We start from the raw sequence: 17,726 nt of genomic DNA, 5'->3' as shown, positions 1-17,726 counted from the left end.
AGATAACTATGCTGTTTATGTTGCAAGAAATGGAGAAAACAACAAAACTGTTGTCCCAAGTTTTGCTCAAACAGCATCAAATTAGGCAAGGAATCATAATACCCACGCTTTTTGCACCATTTCTTTGTAGACACGGAGAACTGACCTTCTCACCATACTAAAATTCAGCTCATTACTACAAATCTAGTACTTCACCGATCTGTCCTATTCCTTCAGAATATTTTAATTATTTTCTCCACAACATATTTGAACGATTACTTTACGTCAAAACATCGTTTTACCAAAAGTATATGAACAAACATTGTTACAGATGGACTACTTTCAAAATTAATAGAAAAAAATTGTAATTCGATAGCTCTGGTTGTCAATAGTTTCACTTTTGGAACAAGTAATTGACAATTAGAATATACTAATGAGTTGGTAATCATCAAGTTAATCATGTTCCAAAACTAGTGCATTATGTCCATCGAAAATAGTTTCTCTCGAGTTCGTTAAAATATGTGGAGCTCAGAAGCAACTATGGGAAAGAGAGAGTTGAACATTCTTTCAAAAAGAGACAAACCAGCCAAGGGCTGAAAATCTCTATAATAAAGTTAAATCAATCAATTCTTTCAAACATTGTTAAAAATCATATAAACGTTTTTATTTCAGAAATGGCCAGAAAAATGTTTAAAAATTCTTCCAGAAGTGATCTAGTTAATTTCGCTAGAAATACTAACATCGAATCCGCCAGAAGTTCCAAATGATCAATAATATTCTGCAGGAGTTTTGGTAACTACGCACAAAATGTATCTTTAAGTTCCTTCAGGTATTTTCCAACATCTACAGGCGATCAAGGATGGGAACACTCACTTGCAGAGAGTTACACTCACTTGATGTTTTTTCAGCTCCGAAGCGTGCAATCAAGAAATGATGTATGGACGACTTTTGCCTTGTGATTTTGTCTTTGAAGTTTGCCGAATAGAGTAGGGGTCGCATACGCATACCGAAGTCGTGAAGGAGCTGCGAAGGCAACTCTCCACGAGGTGAATGTAAAATACACTTACTTCGTGGAGAGTCGCTTTCACAGCTCTGTCACGACTTTGATATGCGTGTGCGACACCTACTCTATTCGGCAAACTTTTAGACAAAACCACAAGGCAAAAGTCGTCCATTCACCATTTCTTGATTGCACGCTTCGGAGCTAAGAAAACATCAGGTGAGTGTAACTCTCTGCAAGTGAGTGTTCCCATCCCTGCAGGCGATTGCGAATTTGTTAGGCAAACCTCAATAAATTTTGCAAGACAGTAAGCTCATTCACATGGAAATAAAGAAAAATAGCTTATACAATTTATGTCACTAAGCCAATATTTAACGCTGCAATATATTGAAAGTTTTGAGAATTCAAAATTCTAACAATAAAAGCATGTCGACTCAGTTTTCCGAAATAGGTAAAACATAAAATAGGAGATTGCTGTGAAAAAAGTACAAGTTAGTTTCAACGTCAGATATTCATTACATCTGATAAATAATATTTAACGAGCGAGGATACTATAGTTAATAGCGGCGCAGCCGAAATTTTTATTCGTTTTGAGGCATTTCTAACTGAAAATTTGTATTAAAATGATAAACACAGAAAATCCCTGATTGTCACCAAAATTCCCTGAGAATTCCAGGATTTTTCCAGGTCGAGTAAAATTCCCTGATAATTCCAGGTTCTCCAGGTTTTTCCAGGTAGTAGACACCCTGCTAGTGGTTATGGCTATGGATGCCAATCCGAAGACGGCGGGTTCGATTCCCGTTTCGGTCGGGAAAATTCTCCCGACTCCGTGGGCATAGTGTATCATTGTCCTTGCCTCGCAATGTACAAATTCATGCAATGGTAGGCAAAGAAAGGAGGTTTGAGTATTCGACTGTTTGGATGCACTAGATGTTGGATTTCTCGGCTATGCAGTCACCAAACTCCTTGGAACGACAACGGGTTTAATTCGTCCCTACGTTTCGGCAATGTTTATTGCCATCTTCAGGGGAAAAATCATTTGGTTCGTTCTTTGTCTGTAGTCTTTTCTAAGCGGAATTGAACCCGTTGTCGTCAAGGAGTTTGGTGACTGCATAGCCGAGAAATCCAACATCTAGAAGAAGAAGAAGTGTCTCTAGAAATTGAATCCGCGATCCCTCTAGGATTACTCCTTCCAAGATTACCCCAACAATGTTTCCTGATATTCTTCAAGGAATTCTTTCCGTGGTTTCGCCACATTTTTTTTCTAGAATCCCTCTAGGATTTCCTTTTGCGATTCTTCAGGGAGCTGTATCTGAGATTCTTTTCGGGGTTCCTTCAGAATCCTTCCTAGATTTCCTCTGAGGTCCTTCCAAGAGTTTCTTCTGAGATTCCTAACAGATTCCATCTCAGGAATCCCTTCCAGGATTTATTCTGAGATTCCTTCTGGGACAACAAGGAACTTCTTCCGGAATTTCTTATTGAGTTCCGGGAACCCTCCAAAAAATCCATCCAAGATCCTTCTAACAGCTTCCGAGGAAAACCAGAAGGAACATCCAGGAATAATTCCTCAAGGAAATCCTTTAGGAACTTCATGAGGAATTCTATAAACAAAAACTGCAGGAATAAATTTTCAAAATACTCCCTAATAAACTCCTGAAGGATTTCCATTAGAAACATCTGAAAGAATTCCAGAATGAACTTAGAGAAATTCCAGAAGGATCTGAAAGAATTCCAAACGGAACTCTTGGATGAAACCAGAAGAGTTCCTAGATGAATTCTGGAAAGAGTTCGTGAAGAAATCCTGGAAGCAGTTTCAGAATGAATTCCAGAACTACTAGGAATAAGTTCCAAGAGGAATCCCAGAAAGTTTTTTCTTATCTGTATTAACGAGATTTTTAGCCATAGGCTAGTTCACCTCGGGGCCCACGCTTTACTTCCCTGCCGAAGGAAAAACTCACATTTTGTGAGTTTGTCGAGAGTGAGATTCGATCCCAGGTCCTCGGCGTGATAGTCTCGTATTCTAACCATCCAACCAGGTCCGCTCCACATCCCAGAAAGATTGCCAAAAGGAATCCCGGCAGAAATCCACGAAGAAGTTCCTGAAGAAATTCCAGAAGTTATTCCCGGCAGAAGGCCAGAAAAAAATTCCCGATGTCCCGAAGGAATCCCGGAAGGAGTTTCCGAAAGAATCCTGAAAGTAGTTCCTGAAGGAATCCCGGAAGAGGTTTTTAGAGAAATCCCGGAAGAAGTTTCCGGTGGAATTACCATAGGAATTCCGGAAGGAATTCTTGAAGCAGTAGTTCCTGAAAGAACCCCTCAAGGAGCTCCAGGTAAAATCCCGAAAAAGCTTTTGAAGGAATACTGAAAAAAGTTCTTGTAGGATTTCTGGAAGGATCTCCTAAATAATACCTGAACAAATCCCAGAAGGAACTCCGGAAGGAATATCGCCATTGGCGTAACTAGAGGGGGGGCCAGGGGGGCCAGGCCCCCCCCCAGAATCCGCCAGGCCCCCCTCAGAAATTTTTCATGACTTTATATATGGAAATTAGAAAAAATCTGAAAACCACTGTCGTAGTGACAAACACAGATCTATATTCTCAATTTAGTTGAAAATCGGAGTTTTCGACTAGCGAAGTTGGATTTTTCTCCAAATCCGTGCGTTGGACCTAACTTCGGAAGTGGTGCGCTGTATAGCAAACAGCTGCGCACCACTTCCGAAGTTAGGTCCGACGCACGGATTTGGAGAAAAATCCAACTTCGCTAGTCGAAAATTCCGGGTTTCAACTGCACGTACAGTAATAGAAATTTATTTGGCATAATATGTGTTTAAATTGACAGTTATTGGAGACAATTCTCAACTTGTCACTCTTTACAAGATCATTGTCCAAAATGGTCTATGTAATTAATTAGTTTTGTTTGGAAATATTATATAATCAGAATTATATAAAAAAGCAATACTTTGTACATCTTCTTTTTTAAATCGCTGAAAAATTAAATCTAAATGATGATTTCCAGGAATTCCTGGATGGGTATCTTTAAGAATCTTTGAATTTTCTAGCAGCATTACTGCAAAATATGGTTAAGTGCTTCTTTATGGAAATCAAGTATCATGTGGGAAAAAAACTCTGGTTGAACTTGCAATGGAATTCCAGCAAAAGCTTGTGAATTCCTAGTGAGAATAGATGTACGTAGCTGAAGCGTAAACGCGAGTGTATTCATTAAAACCATGCTGGAGGTGATTTCTAGTCGGTCACTATTAATTTCTTTAATTTCGTGGGCGTATTTTTGCGTCTATCAAACAACGCACAAATTCAAATGGTCATTGAGGAAGTTTTAATATATTTAAAAGCTGGTGCTGCAAGATGTAATCGTAAGTATGAAGGTATTCATGATTGGACTTGTAAAAGACTTGGTATTCATGAGATAATTGTGAAAGAATTCCTGGATGACTTCTTGGAGTATTTCTTGGCTTCTATGTCCCTCTAAAATTATCTAAAAGAATTTCAATACAAATCGCTGGAGGAATTCATCTAGAAATTCTTCAAATTATTCAAAAAATCTACAAGTAATCCTAAAAAAACCCTGGGTGAATCCCTGGAAAACATTATGAACGGAATACTGTAATTTTTTAACTAACCGCTGAATAAATTAAAAAAAAAAATCCCGAGAGAAATTTCGGAAGAAATCATTACAAGAATTCTCGGAGCAATACCTGCAGGAATCCCTGGAGTAATGTGAAAGTATACCTGGAGGAATCCCTGGATGAATTCCTGGAAGAATCGAAAGAGCAATTATGCTAGGAATTTTTTGGTAAAAAAATCTGAAGAATCCGCATCAGAAATCCTTTCTACAGAAAGGACTTACTTACTAGAAAACTTTTTAGATGAATCCTTGGAGGAATTTCTGGATGCATTCCTGGAGGAATCCTTAGAGGAATTCTTCAAGAAATCACAGGAGGAGTTCCTAGATGTATTTCTGGAGGATATCCGGGAGAACCTTCTGGAAAAATTCCATGCGGAATCTCTGGAAAAGCTCCTGGACTAATGCCTGGAGCATTAGGGGATTTTTTTTTTATTATCGTACAAATTGGTATGAAGTTTCTAAAGGTTAATGAAATTAGGTAGGGATCATATATATTTGAAAAACTAAATTGAAAAAATCAGGGTCGCCTAATTTTCCGGAAAACTCCAGTGAAAATCAAACATTTTTATTCTTGGAGGAATTCCTGGTGGAATTTCTAGAAGAACCCGTGAAATAACTCCTGGACGGATTTCTAGAGGAATCCCTGGAGTTGAAACTCATGGATTAATTCATAGAGGAAACCTGAAAGAATTTCTGGAGGAATCCCTTGGAAAAATTCCTATAGAATTTCCTGAAGAATCTTCTGAAAGAATATCGGAAGCAATCTCTAAAGGATTTCCTGCAGAAATTCCTGGAGGAATGCTGTAGGAATTTCCAAAGAAATTCCTGGAGGGATTCCTGGATCAATTTCTGAAGAAATTCCTGCGGTAAATCTTTTTGGAATTTCTTGAGGAGTCCCTGGAGACACTGCGGTAGTAATTTCTGAGGCATTCCCAGAGGAATTCCTGAAGGAATTTCTATATGAATTCCTGAAGGACTTTCTGAAGGAATTCTTGGGGTATTTCTGAAGAAACCTCATAAGGAACTCCCGCAAAATTTATTAGAGAAGTTTCTACAAAAATTCTTAAAAGAATCCCTGGAGATATTCTTGGAAAGAACCCTGGAGAAATCCCTGAAACAAATTTCTGGAGGAACCTTAGGAGGGATTCCTGGAGGAGCTTCCGCACAAGTTCCAGGTGGAATTTCAGGAGGAATTTCTGGACAAATTTTTATAGGAAATCTTGGGGAAATTCCATGGAACTATTTATGGATGAATTCCAGGAGGAATCCCTTAATCAATTCTTTGAGGAATCTTTCAATGAATTCCTGGAGGAATCTCTAGAGGAATTCTGGAAGGAATCCATGGAGAAATTTCTGAATATATTCATAGAGAAATTCCTAAAGAAATTCCTAGAGAAATTCCTAGAGGAATTCTGAGAGGAATTTCTAATGGAGTTCCAGGAGAAATTTCCAGAGGAATTTCTGGAGGACTTACAGGAGCAATTTCAGAATGAATTTCTAGAAGAATTACTGGAGAAATTATCGGAGGAATTCCTGGAGGAATCCATGAAATAATTCCTGGAGGAATGTGTAGAGGAAACCGCGGAGAAGAAATTCCTGGATTAATTCTTGGGGGAAACCCTGGAAAAATTTCTGGAGGAATTCCTGGAACAATTCCTGAATAAATTACCGAAAGTATTCCTGAAGAAATACCTGGGGTAATTTTTGGTGAAATTCGTGGTAGAACTCCTGGAGGAGTCCCTGGAGAAATGCCTGAATGAAATCCTGGAAGAATGCCAGGAGGAATACCTAGAATAATTCTTGAATGAATTCCAGAAATAATTTGGGGGGAAATTTTTAAAAGAATCCCTTGAGGATTTCCTGGAGGATTCCTGAAAAAATATTTGAAGGAATTTCTAGAGATATCTCAGGAGGAAATCATTCAGGAAACCCAGGAAGAATTATTGGAATATTTCTTGGATAAACTCCGGGAGGAATTCTTGGGGTAATTTCTAAATAAATCCCTGGAGGATTTTCTAGATAAATTCTTGGAGAAATCGCGGTAGTAATTTCTGAAGGAATCCTGGATTAATGCCTGGAGGAATCCCTATAGAAATCTCTGGAGGAACTTCTGGAGGAATGCCTGGAGTAACCCCTCGAGAAATTCCTTAAGACAGGGGTTCTCAAACTTTTCCGGCTGACGACCCACTTTCAATTGTTATAGTATTTGGCGACCCACCAGCACGTTTTCTGCATTTTTTTTTCAAATTTCCAGCACTTTTTTAGCTGTATGAAACGTTAAAATTAAATTGACTTTTCTGAACATTGAATACAACAAAATTTAATCCTACTGGCTCCATACACTACTACAAAATACCGCAGGTTTTAGGGATTCTAGATAGATATTAATAGATATAGTGGCAGATTTATACTTCTGGTTTTGCGAATTTACTTTCAGTTGAAGTCACTTTGAGTCATGCATTCTACACCGTGATTCCTTGTTCATATTTTTTATATGTATCTATCAAACAGATCGGACATACAATGTCACTTAATATTTACGAGGGGTAGACAAACTTTAAGCTTAATTTGTAAAATTAGAACTGCTGGAAGGTTTCATCCTATTGAAATTGTTAGGTAAATTTCTAATACACTTATTTTACCAGTATTTTTTCTTGTTACTTATTCACGAGCTTATTCAGCTGTTCTGATTTCAGTAGAAGTTCAGACAAACGAAAATCAGCAAAATTTTACTGCAATTGAGCTCTACCAAATATCGGTAAAAACAAACAAATAATTCGGTGGAGATTGCCATTCGTACGGCGGAACTTTGCATTTGAAATTTACTGTATTAAAGTAACCGAAAATGCGAAATGGAAGCTGTAGAGAATAGAAGAGGTACTGAAAAATGCGAAAAAGGTAGAAGTTGAAAGAGAGAATAACGGGGTTGCCATGGAGACGCAGGGTAGAAGGCAGGTAAACAGACCTAATAAATCAGTCTTGTGAATTATTTTGACGGAAACAAACGTGTTTCATTTCGCGGTGGAAATTGGCCGAAAGAACCAACCCCAAACAGTTTTGAGGTCTGGAAATAGATTCCGCTCGTTTTGGCCTAATTTTCTTCAGAACTTCAGAACTCCTTAATCTTTTTGAAAGTAAAACAAAAGTTCCACAATCGACTTCAGAATGCAGACAAGTGGCTTCAATATTTGTTATACTTTGATCTAAGACTCATTGTTGCCGAAGGGTAGAGCAAATGGTTGTGGGCTGAAATTCTTTCAGCAAATCAAAACCGTCCAGATAGGTGGATAAGCTAAAGCTAAAATAAACACTTTATTAATTCACTTATAATAATGTTTGTATGATCATATTACAATTTTTCAGTGCATTTTCTTCTTTGCCCTATCATCCAGTTTGGCAAACGTCAGCTGGCATCGGCTTTGCCGGATCTATGTGGTGTTAGCTGTAGTTTATTCTACACTATCAATCAAAGAAAATTTATTATTCTAATTAATTCGCGCCACCTAATGATGTGACTACAAGCGGCATATAATTCACAAGTTCACTTTTTTTCTTTCTTATTCCGTTTCTTATTCTGAACCTCGATAGAAACTTGGTTCCCACTTAGCAGTTTGTATACGTTAAAATACAGTTGCGAAATGTTATCGCAACACTCATTATACAAAAGATCATAAACTAGAATTTCATTTCTAGAATTTACTCTGAAGATTCTTCAAGTGAGTTTTTGTGAATTTCGCAAAGGGCTCAAATTAAAATTTGACATAAGTTCAGGACGATAGTATAATATCGCCTAAATCTTCGCGACCCACCAAAAATCAGTCTGCGACCCACCAGTGGGTCGCGACCCATAGTTTGAGAAACGCTGCCTTAAGAAATCCCTGGAGGAATCCCTGGGGAATTTCCTTGAAAAATTCCTGGAGAAATTCCTGGACTAATGCCTGGAGTAATCTCTGGATACATTTCTAGATGAGTTCCTGGTGGAGTTTTCAGAAAGTTCTAGGAGCAATCTAATGGAGTTTGGAGTTTTTAGAAGAACTCCCGAAGCAATCTCTAGATGAATTGCTGGAGAAATCCCGGGATGAGTCCATGGAGAAACTCCCAGGAGAAATTTCTAAAGAAACCTCTTGAAAAATTCCTAGAGGAATCCTTAGAGAAATTTCTAGAGAAATTCTTGGAAGAATTCCTGGGAAAACTCTTTTAAAAATCCCTGGAGGAATCCCTGAAGCAATTTCTGGAGAAACCTCAGGAGGAATGCCTGGAAAGTTCCGGACAAATTCCTGCAGGAAGTTCTGGATAAATTCCTTGCGGAATCCCAGGATGAATTCCTGGATTAATCTGTAAGGGAATTTTTGTGGAAATTCCTTGGAACTATCCCTGGAAGAATTCTTGAATGAATTCCTGGAGGAATCTCGAGAGAAATTCTGGAAAAAGTTAATGGAGGAATTTCTGAAGAAATTCAAAAAAAAAAAATCTGAAGAAATTCCAAGAGAAATTTCTGAAGAAACTCCAACAGAAACTTCTAGAGGAATTCCCAGAGGAATTTTTGGAGGAATTCCAGGAGGAATTCCTGAAGGAATTGCGGTAGTAATTTCTGAAGGAATTCTTATGGGAGTTCCTGGATCAATTCCTGGAGGACTTTCTGAATGGATTCTTGAGGTAATACTTAAGTTACCTCTTGAGGAATTCCTGGAGGCATCCTTAGAGGAATTTCAAGAGAATTACTTGGAAGAATCCCTGGGGGAATTCTTGCAGAAAAAAAACCTGGGGGAATCCCTGAAACAATTTCTGGGAGAACCTCAGGAGGAATTCCTGGACAAATCTCTATAGGAAATCTTGGGGAAAATCCGTGGAAATATTCATGGAAGAACTACAGGAGGAATCCCTAAATGAATATCTTGAGAATCCCTGAAGGAATTCCTGGAGGAATCTCTAGAGGAATTCTGGAAGGAATCCATGGAGAAATTTCTGAAGGAATTTCTAGAGAAATTTTTAGAGAAATTTAGAAAGGAATTTCTGGTGGAGTTCCAGGAGGATTTTCTGGAGGAATTACTGCAGGAATCATCGGTGAAATTCCTGGAGGGATCAATGAAATAAATCCTGGAGGAATGTGCAGCGGAAACCCTAAAGAAGAAATTCCTGGAAGAATTTTCGGAGGAATTCATGGAAGAATTCCTGGATCCAAACCTGAATAAATTCCTGGAGTAATTCCTGAGGAAATACCTGGGGTAATACCTGGAGAAATTCTTGGTAGAACTCTTGCAGAAGTCTCTGGAGAAATGCCTGAATGAAATCCTAGAGGTATGCCAGGAGGAACACCTGGAATAATTCTTGAAAAAAATCCGGGAGGAATTTCCGAAGGAGTTCCTGGAGGAATCTCAAGATTCATTCCTGATGAAATACAAAGTTCGATTTCTGAGGGAATTCTAGGAGGATTTTCTGAAGAATTCTCAAGGGAAATACTGAAGAAACCGCTGAAATTCCTGAGGAAATCCTGAAATCCTGGATTAATTCCTGCGGTAGTTTCTGAAGGAATCCCAATAAGAGTTTTTCTAGAAATGTTTAAAATAATCTCGGAATTCGTTTTTGTAAGAATAACAGAAGAAATTTCCGGTGAATCCCTGGAGGAACTCTTGAAGTAATTTCTGAAAAAAAAACCCGATGAGGAATCCCGGAAGCAAGCCCCATTAGGAACTCTTTATGGAATCACAGGAGAGCTTTCTTAGCGAATACTTGGAAGAATTTTTGTAGGAATATTCCTGGATAAAAAAAATGGAGAAATCAATGTCTGCAGTAATTGTTGAAGGAATACTAGGATCCCTAGTGGAGCGGACCTGGTGTGATGGTTAGAACACTTGACTATCACGCCGAGGACCTGGGATCGAATCCCACTCCCGACAAACTCGCAAAATGTGAGTTCTTCCTTCTGAAGGGAAGTAGAGCGTGGGTCCCGAGATGAACTAGCCTAGGGCTAAAAATCTCGTTAATACAGATAAAAAAAAACTAGGATCCCTAAAGGTTTTTTGTACAAATTTTCCAAGCAATTCTTGGAGTGTTTTTTAGGAATCTCTAAGTATAATTTTCTAAAAGAATTTCTGGAATACATTCCTGCAGAAATACTTCGAATCATTCCAGATGTAATTATTGGAGCAATCTCTAGTGGAATTTTGGAAGGCATATATGGAGATATCCCTGTAGAAATCTCTGAATACCTGCAGAAATACCTTAAAGGATCTCTGGAGAAAATCCTGAAGGAAACTTCGAAAAAAGTACTGGAACAATTACTGGAGGAACCTCTAAAGATATCCCAGGACAAATCCCCGAAAAAATGTCTAGTGGAATCCCTAGATGAATTCTTGATTGAATTTCTGGAAGAAGCCAAGATGGAATCACTGAATTAAGCTATGGAAAAAAATCTTGGAGGAATTGTTCGTACTCATTAGCTTACAAAACTATGAACAAATCTGAAACAGTCATTTTTATTACTCAAAACTACAATACTGATTTGAATATTCACATATCGGGCGCCCATCCCGCTTAAAATTCATCTCAGGTCGGGCCCCCCCTGGGCCCCCTCCAGGAAAAAATCCTAGTTACGCCAATGAATATCGCATTGAGTTTCTGGAAAGAATCCCTGACAGAAATTTAGAAGGAGTTTCTGAAGAAATCGCGGTACGAATTCCTGGAGCAATGCCCGAGAGAACCCCGGGAATCCCGAAAGAAATCCCAGGTAAAATTGCTGGAATATCAAGGAATACTCTCTGTAAGTAAATGAAAACTTCTGTAGACATTCCAAAAGAAACTTTTAGGAGAATCTAGGGAAAATTTTAGGAAAATTCTGGGATGGAATTCCTGGAGGATGAAGGAATGTAGGAATTCCTGCAGTAATTTCAGAAGGTATTCATTAAGCCAACCCAGAAAAATCTCTCGGAGAATCTAGGGAGTACTTGATGGAGGAATCCTGACAAGAGTTCTTAAAAGTATCACAGACGGAATCTATTTTAAAAAATGAAAAGTTTGCTGCTCACTTTCACCATTGCACACTTCGATGAATTTCAAGTATGTATTTTAAGATTATTCCCTAAATATTAAAAACTTTGACAAAAATTTAGGAATAATTTGAGTTGTATTTTCTGATAGACCTTCTGAAAGAGTTCCGAGGTATATTTATGGAGTTCCTGAACTTTTGGTTGTTATATGCTTAATTTTTAGAAAAAAAACTATTGGCGAATTCATGAACGAATTTCTAGACGGTTAGGTTTGTGAATGGCAATTCTTCTGAAAATTTCGAAGGAAATACAAACGATGCCAAGATAGTAAAGCTGCACTATTTATATTACCGAGACATAATTATTCATTGACTAGTTCTGATAATGAACTTAGGAACAGAAATAAAATGTTTCAAATAATTAAAAATTATGTCTGAATAAAGTCATGCGTTGAAAATGGTAAATGGCCCGAAAATTGTGACCAATTTACTAACGATTGAAACATTACTAGGCGTGCATACTTTTTCCTGGGGAAGATCAAACCTCCGAGAAAAATGGCCATAAAATTTTATTAAAATCTGGTATCAATGCGAAAGCATAAATCTGGGAATAACAAGCACATTTTGGTTCGCGTGGGTTCGAAAAAAAATAAGATTTTTATCAGTTACGACATGAAAGTCTCTGATTGAAGCATTCCAGACATTCATCAACGAGCCCAAGATAACACCACCATCTAATGGCAAATTAATTACTGTAGGAAGTTCCACCTTCTCTAAGGAGGGACCGTTTCCTGCAGACGTCCTCATAGTTATACTGTTTCAATAGCAGGAGCTTTTCCATTACCAGTGCACACGCTATCCTTGCCCGCTTTTTCGTTCCGTTGTTGATATGGTGGACGTGGACCGACGACTCAGAGTTCAGGTTCAGGGCAACTTCCTTCGACCACTGCTCGTCCACTTCTTGTCGTTCCATGGTGATGGTGGTAGGCAACAAAATGTAAGTAGGTTTGCAGTAACGGTGTTTCGTTTGGCACGCGATACACTTGGCAAAACAGGGCCGAAGCTATTTTTACTTGCTTTGACCGACCGTTGCCACCATCACCACCGATCATCATCATCATCACAATATTTTCGGCAAAAGAAGAACCTCGACAAATGAAGGTTCTTCGTTCGTGATTCGAGCTGTGTTTTGTTGCTTAATTTTTCACTGTCGGCGGAATGTTAAATTGTTCCGTTCGGTGTCACTGGGATTGCAATCCGCGTTCAAAGTTATGACTTGTTGTATAATTGGATTTATCGTTAGGCTATAGTCGTAAGAATTCACCTTTCCTTGGTGCAAGGGCACATTCGGCAGAACTTTTCGGCACCGTGAAATGTTTCCGTACAAAAGTTGGTCGTCGAACTCACCTGAAAAGAGAAAACAGAAACTCACATAAGCAAAACACTCATCAATTTCATAATCTCTGACATACGCCTACGAGACCATAAATATAGAGATACATGTAGGAAGCGCGCTGTCTACTTCCTGCCGGGCCATATAATACACAACCAGAAGTCATTGAAGACGGTAGAAAAGAGATTAGCTTTGGCCACCGCCACCACGGTCCGCACGCCCGGTCATTATGTGAAGATGGACGCATAACCATTAAATTGATGGGGTCTTCTTCACTCGCCGCTCCCAGCTCGTCATTGTCGTTGTCATCGTTCGCTGTAGTGTTTCACCACGTGGTACAACATCGTCGGACATCCACCACACACAGAGTCATCGACCCCTTTCGACGATTTAGCGCTCAAGTCCCCACCATTCATCAACCAACCTCTACTGAATCCCATCCGATCCGTCAGGGCAAAACAAATACCCACATGAATTCAACCTCAACCCGCAACAACAACAAAGACGCAAAGCTAATCCCCAACATCAAAGCCAAGCTTAAGGTGCATGAAGATATGCTTCTATTCTCGACCCAATCTAGCCGAGTGCGAACAACGAAAAAGGTGAGTAATTACATTCATAACCTTTTTAATGAAAGGTTTAATTACCACCTGGCAATTCGGGAAACAAAAATAAGCTAAGGTAAGACCTTTTCTTTCATTTGCATCGCAGTGTAGTAAGAAAAAAAACTCAACCAAAAGATTGCTCAATGAGCGAGCGATGGAAAGAAAACCATAAGACCTCCACCTCCATACCAACAATTCCAATTTTGTTTAATGATCCGAATGTGGGGCTAGGTGCGTGCTGGAGGCAATGAAATACAAGTGTAACCACCAGCACAATAAAATACCTGCAATCTGGGCGCTATTTTTAGCCCAAAACGAGAGTGAAAAGTTGACGGCTTGATTTATGGAGTTCTTTTTTTTCGGTCAGTACCGAAAAGGTGAGCCAATGAAAGGGAAACGGTTTTTTGTAGAGTAGAACCATAAAGCTTGAGGTAATTTAGATGTTGGTTTAAAAATTTTTCTAATATGTAGAGCTGCAGTCGAATTCTTTCTGAAGATCACAGAATATCAAAATCATTTAACTCACGTCAACTACTAATAGTTAGTGCATCTATGCATTTACTTTGTATCACCATCCGTTTGACCTTTGCTGCTTCGTGTTTCAGGCGGGTGTAGAACTCTGCACCGTTGCAAATGTTCTGAAAATAATATCCATGGATGCATATCGTCCGTAAAGCAAACACGTTGACCGGAATTCGTGAAAACCGCACCCCGGCTTTTGAGCCCGACTCGTTGCATTACTCTTTTCAGAGCGTTTTTGAGGAGTAGACATGTGAGTCTATCATCTTGTCACAGTCCTCGGCGAGATAGTTTACCCGAAAACCTTACGACGTTGTGCACACCGTCCATCGCAAACTATCCAGGAAAGCCGCTTTTGTTCATGATTTTCCACAGCTCTGGGCGGTCGATACTGAAGTATGCTGCCCTGAAGTCGATGAGTATCCGATTTGTGGTAGACCAGGTATTCACAGGGTTTTTGGGAGATTCGCCGTACGAAGAAGATCTGGTCCATTGCCGACTGGCTATTGACGAACTTACTTACTTGCATTTCTGAGCACCCATGCTGGTGCAGAGGGGCGAATTGAAAGATCTCCATCCTGGGGGATTGCCCACCGCCCGCCATCGCCTTGACCTGTGGCCAGGTCAAATTTCTGTTGACTTCCTTTATTGTTGTTGAGGCTTCGCCGCCATGAGCCTCTGGGTCTGCCTCTGCTGCGATGTCCTTCTGGGTTGCAATATAACGCTAGCTTGCAAATTTCGTTTCCGTCCCTGAGTAGACTGTGGCCGACTCAATTCTACTTTCGCTCCCGAATTTCTGTCGCTATCGGCTTTTGATGACATCGACGATGGAACTCCACGTTCTCTCATTGTGAGGTCACCATTCACAAATTATATACCGCAGGCATCTATTGATGAAGACCTGCAGCCGTTGAGTGTTATCCATTGATACACACCAAGTTTCACTGGCGTACAGCAGCGCAGATTTCACGTTCGAATTGAAAATTCGGATTTTGGTGCATCGACTAATCTGGGTGTTTTTTCCATACATTTCTTGAACTCGCAAAAGCAACACTCACCTTCTCGACCCGTGCACCTATTTCGATCTTGGTGCCGCCATCGGCCACCATTTAGCTACCAAGATATTTTTTTTATTCCTTGTAGGGTATATAAGTCACTGCGATCTGTTTTTAGATCTATTGTGGAAGCTTTCAACATTCTTCGCTGCTTGCCCAGCTACCGTTAAGCTGGAAGGGTTGACCGTGTTTACATCCAACGATTTGGTCTTGTTGGCGTTGATGGTAAGACCTGCCGCTGAGGAGCGATTGGCAAGATCATCGAGCTTGCTCTGCATATCAGACCGTCGTTGAGCTAGGAGAGCAACGTCATCAGCCAGTTCGAAGTCATTTAGGTGCTCCATGGTAATGGGCTGCCACAGAAATCCACGATTTGGTTCACAGTCAACCGCACCTACCAAGATCTCATCGATTACGATGAGGAACAGTAGTGGTGATAGTATACATCCTTGCCTCACTTCAGCAACGACCCGGATGGGATCGCACAAAACATCATTGATTTGCTCCAGAATGATACGGAGCGTGACAATATGGTCCTCGCAGGATCGTCTGGCACGGAATCCTGCTTGCTGCCGACGGAGAGTTGCGTCAATCTCAGACGCCTTGCATCCAGTCAGCCAGAAATGTCGCGGTTTTCCATATGTTGCAGAATAATTGATGCAGTAGTTGTGCAGATACTACGGGATCACCTTTGAGCATCTCAGCTAATATGCGATCGACCCCTGGGGCCCTGTTCGACTTCATGCTACGAATGGTTGTTTCTATCTCCTGCAATGATTGAGTTTTGGTGTTGACACGGATAATGCGTCGAACTCTTGGCGGATCAAGCTGAGATGTTAGTGGCGTGGTCAACCTTTCAAAAAGTTTCCAAAGTACTCGAACCAGCGTTTCAACTGGTCAGCTGGGTCGGTCAATAGCTGTCCACATGTGACTTTCACGGACATCGTAGCATTTATCTTAGTCCCACTAAGGCGACGTGAGACATCGTATTCATTCTTTTGAAATTCCACCATTGGCAATTCCTCTAGGGATTTAAAAAAAATGCGTTCAGAGATTCTACCAGGAATATCTTCAGACATTTATTCATAAATTTCTGCAGAGAATCCTTAAATAACAATTTCTGCGATGCCTTCATGAACTATTTTTCAGAAAATGTTTCAAAAGTTCCTTAAAAAATATGAACTGGGGTTACTTTGGAAAATCTTCCAGGGATTTCACCAAAAAATCTTACAGCAATTTCTACCGAAATTCCACTAGTGATTTCTCCAGAAGTTTCAGAAAGTGTTGTTTATGATTTTTTTTTAGAAGTTCTTCCAGAGATTTATTCAGAAAATCCTTCAGAGATTTAACTTTTCTCGAGACTTGTCTAGATTTTATCCGAACAATCCTATGGAAATTCCTTTAGGCATTCTCTCAAACGATCCCCTAGGATTTATTTCAAAACTTTCTCCGGGTTTGCTCTCGAGTTTTTTTTTTTAATCTGAATTTCTGTCAGAAAAACTTCCTGGGATTTCTCTGAAAAATCCTCCAGGGACTTTTTAAAAAATGTGAGATTCATTCAGAAATTTTCTGCAGGAATTCCTGTAGAAACTACCCTGGGGGTTCCTTCAGAAAATCTCGCATGGCTTTTATTATAAATCCGACTAGTAATTTCTTAAAAAAATATCTCCAGTTTTCCTCCAGAGATTTCTTTACAAATTTATCCATTACTATGAAAAAAACTTCCACAAATTTTTGATAACTCTTTCATGGACCCTAGCTGAAATCCGTCCAAGGATTCTTTTGAAAAATCTTTCACGAGTTCCTGAAAATATCTTAGGAAAACTGCTCATAGATTTACTTCAAAAATTCATTCAGGAAATGCGAAATAAATTCGGTCAGATTTTTTTTTTCACAAAATCTTCTAGGGATTCCTTTAGATTTTAGAATGTCATATTGAAACTTCTCCAAGTACACCTTAAGAAATTCTGCGAAAGATCTTGCAAAGATTATCCATAGGCAGTTCGAAAAATCTTGCATAGATTATCCCAGAAATTCAGCTACGAATTTCTTCGGATTACTTTAACAGAGATTCCTTCAGATATTTCTCAAAGCATGCATCTAGAAAACCTTCCATGAAGTTTTTCAAAAAAAATCCATGAATTTTTTTAAGAATATGATTCAAATTTTGAAGAAGTTTTGAGTTTCTGATTCTCAATGTATCAGAATCAGAAACTTAAAACTTCTTCAAAATTTTCTCAGAAGCTTTTTTAAGAACTGTCTCTAAGAATTGCTTTAGGAATTCTACAAGAGATTTTTTTAGCAAATTCCTTAAATTTATTCACATTCTTTTAGATATTGCTTCAAGACATTTCTCTTCCAGAAATTGCTCCAAGGATTTCTTAAGAAAGTCTTAGGAAATCGTCCAAGGATTACTTCAGAAATTTTTCTACAGATTTTGCAGATTTCAACAGAGGATTGCTTCTTCTTCTTCTTCTTCTTCTTCTTCTTCTTTATGGCTCTACGTCCCAACTGGGACTTGGCCTCCCTCACTTCAATTTAATGTTCT

At 39.2% G+C, this 17,726-nt stretch overlaps 1 protein-coding gene across 4 annotated transcripts in view; it reads left to right on the top strand.

Moving 5' to 3' along the window:
- Positions 1 to 17,726, top strand: part of LOC109417717 (leucine-rich repeat and calponin homology domain-containing protein) — a 312,978-nt gene that overhangs the window by 205,302 nt on the left and 89,950 nt on the right. The gene's annotated exons all lie outside the window — the stretch shown is intronic.

This window comes from Aedes albopictus, chromosome 2, assembly GCF_035046485.1.
Source record: "Aedes albopictus strain Foshan chromosome 2, AalbF5, whole genome shotgun sequence".
In the NCBI taxonomy this organism is placed as follows: Eukaryota; Metazoa; Arthropoda; class Insecta; order Diptera; family Culicidae; genus Aedes; species Aedes albopictus.
This window is presented reverse-complemented; position numbering and strand designations above follow the sequence as displayed.